Here is a 7,078-nt window from a genome sequence, read left to right as displayed (position 1 = left end):
CTCGAGCAGGCTTCCATCCCGGCTTCTCGTCCCTCGAACGCCGCACACGTTCTTCTCATCCACTGGAGTACTCTTTCACAGCTCTCTCATCCTTCGGACGCACCGAGCCCGTTGGCTCCCTTCCTGTGTCGTCCTTCTCGCTAGCTACGTCTTTCGCTCGACTTCCTGCGCTCCTAAGTTCCTGCACACTTAGACACAAGGATCAAATAACAAGCAGGACCTAACCTAACTTGGTTGATCACATCAAAACAACCACGGGGTTCAACAATCTCCCACTTTTTGATGTGCATCAACCCAAGTTCAAGTTAGGGTATAAAAACAAAATAGTAATTACTGAAAGAAATTACTAACTAACAGTTTAAGCATAAAAATTAACAAAAAAAAATTTGCAATATAAAAAAAAATTAATTTGTCAATTTTTCTAACTCCCCCTTAACTTGTATACCTACCTCTCCCCCTTTGATCACAACAAAAAGAATGGGGTAACAAAGTATAAGGTAAGGGCTTTTTGAAAAATTTCAAGTAAAGTGTAAAACTTATACAAATCAGTTATTTGAAATTTTTTTCAGAGATGATTTTGAAAATATAGATATGTTTGAGAAAATTTTTTTAAAAAAATCTGAGTACAAAATCAGTTATTTTCAAAAAGATTTCTACGAATTTCCTTAAGATTTCGCAAAAAATCTAAGTTAATCCAAGATTTTAAGTAAAAAAAATTCTAACTTTTAGAGGACTTTTTAACTTAGGCAAAAAATAGTTTTAAATATTTTCTAAAAAATTTTAAGTTAAAAAATTTTCGCAAGAGAATTTCTCTAAGTATAGAAATTTTTTTTTAACTAAAACAAAAATATTTTCTCAAAAAATATTTTTGAAAAAAATGTTTGAAGAACTTTTACAAGCATTAATTTAATTCTAATGTTAATGCTTTTCAAGAAAATTAATTAAACATTTCATTTCTATATTTGGCTTCCAGACAGTGGCGAGGCACTAGACCTTCTTGGTTATTGGGGCAATAACCACTTTCTAGTCAAAGCCTCATAAGGGAATTCACTGTTTAATTTTCTCATTGAAAGCCTTTAACTTTTTAAATTTAATCTAGCAATGGTTTTGAAACCCAGTAAAGGTTCCTTCCTACTGATTAATCAGAAACTTAGGGGGTATATAGTTTCTTGGAACTTTCCTAAGTTGTCACTTATGTTTTCTAATATACCGATTTAATTTTCCAAAAGTTCTTAGTTTTGATTTTGGAAATTTATTTAAGCATGCATGATTATTTTTCAACTTCTCAATTTCAATTTTTAATCTTTCATTTTCTAATTTTAAATTATCATACATTTCTAGTGGGCATGCTTTTGTTAAGTTCAATTTCAATTCAGGATTTTGTTTTTTCTAATTTTGCTAGATCTTTCACAAGCACTTTGATAAATTTAAAGGACTGAGTAGGGGTGAGATCACGTATCTTACTTACCTCTCTTGGTGATGCTCCCCCTTCGTCGTAGCTTTCTTCTTCTTCTGAGGATCCTCCCCCTTCATCTATGCTCATCTCTGAGTCAGAGTTATCTTCAAAGAGATGGTTGGCCATCAGTGCTACTCTAGAGAAGGCTTCGACTTCTGATTCGGATGATGAAGAATCATTCCAAGTGGCCTTCAGACTTTTACGTTTAGTGGATATCGGTCTCTGAGACTTGTCCTTTTTCTTTAATTTGGGGCAGTCATCTTTGATGTGTCATTCCTCGTTGCAATTGTAGCATCGAACTGTCTTTTTATAGCGTTGATGCTTTTTCGACTGCGATCTAAATTTGTTAGTTTTAATAAATTTATTTAATTTTCTTACTAGAAGAGCCGCTTTAGTTTCGTCGATCGATGCTTCAGCATCGGGATCGTCCTTTTCGGCTTGTAGGGCAATATTGAGGTTCGTCTTCTCCGTTTGTTTAGGCTTTGCGATTCGAGACTCGTGAAGTTCAAATGTAGAGAATAAATTTTCTAAACTACTTACCTCAAGGTCCTTAGAGATGTAGTAAGCATCTACTAAGGACGCCCACTCTGGAGTTCTTGGGAAGGCGTTGAGCACATACCGAATAGAGTTTCGGTTCATTACCGGTTCTCCGAGGTTGGTCAGTTGAGTTATCAACTCCTTAATTCTTGCCTAGAGTTGCGCTACCTTCTCGCCGTTGTTCATCCTGAGATTCGTTAACTGGGTCTGATAGATGTCGCGTCTCGCTAGCTTTACTTCTGAGGTGCCTTCGTGGAGCTCCAGGAATTTGTCCTAGAGGTCTTTGGCGGAGTCATAGCTTCCAATCTGACTTACCTCCTGGGGCGGCAGAACACTAAGCAGGTGAAATTTCACTTTTCCATTGGCCACGAAATCGGCCTGCTCCTTCTTCGTCCAGTTGTATTATTCTTTGTCTTTTGGCACTGTATATCCATATTTCATTATTAAAAGGATATCAAATTCGGTCTTAAAAAATACTTCCATTTTTCGCTTCCAAGTAGCGAAGTCTCCGTCGAATTTCAGGGGATGAATGTTCGCGCCGGCCATCGTCCTGATATTTGTGCTTCAGTCGGCGGTTAGTTCTTCTGAGGTTGTCGGGCTCTGATACCACTTGTTGGCATAGCGGGGGCCGGCAAGAGGGGGTGAATTGCCTACCGAATTAAAGATACCCTCCTCAAGACTTTCAACTCAAAATAAATAGCAATAATAATAAAGTAATAAGACAAAAAGAATCAGAGAAGACTAGAAGTTGACTTGGTTACAACCAATATGGTTGTTAATCCAAGACAATGAAAAGCACACTAACGATCTCCTTCTCTGAAGGCGGGGAAGCCTTTTACACAATAAAAGCTTAGAACTATTGCTAGAAATGAATACATAGTTGATTGCTTGATTTGATGAAAAGATCTGGACCAAGGCTTTATTTATAGCCTTGGTCGGGGTGTCCTGAAGGGTTTCGGGTGCCCTGGGGGGATAAAATTTTATCCCCCCAATGTTCAGATTGAGTTTTGACTCGATCTGGTCAAAATCCAACTCCGGGCGCCCCGGGCTGTTCTGGGCGCCTAGAGGTCTGGGCGCCCGGACATGAAAGTCAACTCAAGTTTGACTTTTGGTCTGAGCCTTCTACTCTATTTTCAGCTCGCCTCGGTCCGGGTCTTTTCTGCTCCGGCTCCATTTGCTTGGGTGATCTCCGCTATCTGGAATAGGGCTCACCCGAACCCATCTTCCGGTCTTTTCCTCGAGCAGGCTTCCATCCCGGCTTCTCGTCCCTTGAACGCTGCGCACGTTCTTCTGGTCCACTGGAGTACTCTTCCGCGGCTCTCTCGTCCTTCGGACGCACCGAGCCCGTCGGCTCCCTTCTTGTGCCGTCCTTTTCGCTAGCTGCGTCTTCCGCTCGACTTTCTGCGCTCCTAAGTTCCTGCACACTTAGACACAGAGATCAAATAACAAGCAGGACCTAACCTAACTTGGTTGATCACATCAAAACAACCACAAGGTTCAACAGGAACAAGGCACGACTCATTGTAGCTGTTGAAGGATTTAGAATTAGTTCTAAGATCAACAATGATTTTTCGACTAATTGGGGATCATGATGTACTACTAGGTGCCACTCATAATCGTTTCAATAATTAAGTAGTTAATTATGGACGACCAAGATAAACCGAGAACCTGTTGGGTCACACGCACTAACGAGTCTCTAAACGACGTAAAATAAGTTAAAGAATTGGATTCTTAGATCAAGAGATAAATGCTTGGTTGAACCATACATAAGACAAATATAGAAATATTTATCATTAGGGTAGCACGGATGGGCTACATCTTTTATGGTAGAGTTGAATCATATTTGGTTTAATCATGAATTAGTCATGAACCAACTTGGTTTAATCATGAATTAGTCATGAACCAACTTGGTTTAGTTGTGAACCAAACCAAGGAGTGAATGGACTAATTTTTTGTTAAGGAATAATGAGTTTGATTTGGGCTTTCTAATCCAACTTATTAAAGAGAATTATATATAGATGTAATTAGGAGAGAATTAGACACAAGTTTTATTATTTGGTTGATTGGCTTTTGAAAACCCAATCCTCCTCTCCCTGTCCTCTCTCTCCCGCCGCCAACAAGAGGGAGTAGGTTCTCTCTCTTATTGTCGTGACCACCACAAGGGAGAAAAACTCTTCCTTGTATGCTTCTTTTCTTCTTACTCTTGATCTCTCTTCTTCGCTCGTGGCTAGTAACTTCTAAATGAGAGGCTTGTACTCATGGAGTTGTCTTAAGGAGCTCGGCGTGTATATGAATAGAGGCAAGATCCGACAACGTCGCTAATGTTGATACCCTTCTCGTTACATGTCAGTAAGGTATACCTAACGTAAATTTACTTCCCGTAAAATTTTAATTATGCGATCATGTTTGACATGTTGTATCCTTGTATGCATGTGGTGTGTGAGATGTAATAATTAGGAATTATTATTATTTTATTTTTTGCTACGTATGTTTACAAAATGTGTTCTAGAACGCACCTACATTGGGCATATTCCAACAGTGGTATCAGAGCCCAATCGTGCTATGACATGACCGTAAAATTATTTTACGGTTCATAATTAGTGTTGTAATTAATTTTAGATTTTTTTTAGAATTATTAAGACTTTTCTATTTTTAGAAGTTTCCTAAATTGTTAGAAAATTCTATTTTTGAAAAGTTTCTGATATAATTTTAGAAAATTAAATTTAGAAATATTCTGTTAATTCAAGAAATTAATATTTCTAGAATTTTTTGAAATTTTAAGAAATATTCTATTTTTATAAAATTTCATAATTTGTTAGGTAATATTAAATATAGAAAGATTCTGAAATATCAGATATGAGATATTCTAAATTAAATTATAGAATTAATTTTTTCTGAAAATTTTGGATTTATTAAAATATTTCATTTTTGGAAAGTTTCCTAAATTATTAGGAAATATCAAATTTGGAAAGATTTGAAAAATCATTAAAAATCCATATTTGAGATATTATAAATTAAATTATAGAATTATTTTTTTTTAGAATTTTTAAATTGATTAAAATATTTTATTTTTGAAAAGTTTCCTAAATTGTTAAGAAATACCAAATTTGGAAAGATAAGAAAAATCATAAAAAATCTAGATTTGAATTATTCTGTAATACATTAATAAATAGTAATTATTTATTTCCTAAATTGTTAGAAAATTAATGTAGAAATTTATTTCTAAAATAATTTAAGATTTTTTTATTGATAGAAAGATTCTAGATGAAATATGTTAATCAAATTTGGAAATTGATTTCCTAATTTGATTAGATAAATATTAATTTATTAAAATTAGATTTATAGCATATTTTTATTTCCAAAATAGAATTATAACATATGTAAATTTATGTCATGTTTATATCATATTGTATGTCATATAGATGTATTAATTATGACATGGTTAGATTTTGATATGCGTATAATGTGATTAGATCTTATCATATGTGTGATGTGTCATGTTATGTCATCCGCGCGATGTGTCATATTATCATTTATGTCATGCGTGTGACGTGTCATGTCATCATTTAGGTCATGTGTGTAATGTCATATAGATAGAATATTTGCATGATGTAGACTAAATCTCTTACTCAATATTAAAACCTACACATTTCGTTAATATGATAAAAACCAGAGTTTAAATTCTTGTTTGAGTTGTTGGCCAAAGTCAAGCTCAAACTTAAAATTAAATATGTTCAAACCATAGAAATACAATTTCATAATTAATGGGTCAGTTTTAAACTTGAAGCATTGATTTGTTGTGTCAAAGCCATGATCAATGTGGATAGAGGTGAAGTTGGGTGATATGCATTTGATATATACTTGTTAATGTGCTAACAACTCGATGTTTATGTGAAGATCAATCAGTTACTAGTATAATATGATAATTGCATATAAATGATATGTAATCGGTAAACTTGTTACATACCGCTATAGCTGAGAATGACTTGTTGGCCAAAGTCAAGATTATTCTTATCTGTAGTGGATATCAATCCACTTGGAGAAAACCCACCATCTCCCGAATTCAAAAATAAGGGTATTTAAATTTGATAAATAAGCGGACTTTTATGTAAATTGTTTACATAAATAATATCATATCTCTCATACATTTTTTTAATATATTTCTAAGTTAATCATTTAATTATGACTTCTGTTAATCTGCGTTCGATTTTGGACTTGAATAAACTAACTAGCTGAACTTCTTGGGCTGGTTTCAAAATTTGAGAATTGTTCTCAAAGTTAAGAAACTACATTATATCCTTGATCAACCTCTTCTCACAAGTTTTGATGTCGATGCAACTGTGGACCAATTGTTAGCCCATTAGAAACATAAGGATAATTCTATACTTGCAAGTTATATCATGCTAGTTGCTATGATTCCTGAACTACAGAAACAACATGAGCATTTGGATACTTATGATATTGTCTATCATCTTCGTGAGCTATTTGATGAGCAAGCTAGATCCAAAAGGTTCTAGGTCTCTAAGCTTCTCTTTTGCTCAAAGATGCAGGAGGGTTCGTCCGCAATACAATATGTACTAAAGATGAACGGCTACATAGAGCGTTTAGCATTACTTGATTTTACAATGGATCATGAGTTAAGTATTGACTTAATTCTATATAATTTATCAAAAGGATATTCACAATTTGTAATGAACTATTGGATGAATAATTTAGAATCGACCATTCCTGAGATGATTAATATGCTCAAGACTGTAGAGCCTTTTATTAAAGGTGAACAAAAAACTATGATGTTAGTAGACTCCTCCAAGAAAGGTTCTAAGAGGAAACTAAAACATCAGGTTAAGGGGAAGAGCAAAAAGGACAAGACAATAGAACCGGCATAAAAGGGCTTATGTCATCATTGTGGCAAGATGAGATGCTAACAAAGAAACTACAAGATCTATCTTGAGTCCGTGAAGAAGAATAAGTCATCCGATGTCCCATCCTCTTCAGGTATTTTCGTTACTGATTGTCATGCTATTTTCTCAAACACTTGGATATTAGATACTGGGTGTGACTCACATATATGTAATAACATGCAGG

The sequence above is a fragment of the Zingiber officinale genome, chromosome 1B (assembly GCF_018446385.1).
Source record: "Zingiber officinale cultivar Zhangliang chromosome 1B, Zo_v1.1, whole genome shotgun sequence".
Classification (NCBI taxonomy): Eukaryota; Viridiplantae; Streptophyta; class Magnoliopsida; order Zingiberales; family Zingiberaceae; genus Zingiber; species Zingiber officinale.
The sequence above is the reverse complement of the archived record's forward strand: the minus strand, read 5'-3'. Positions refer to the sequence as shown.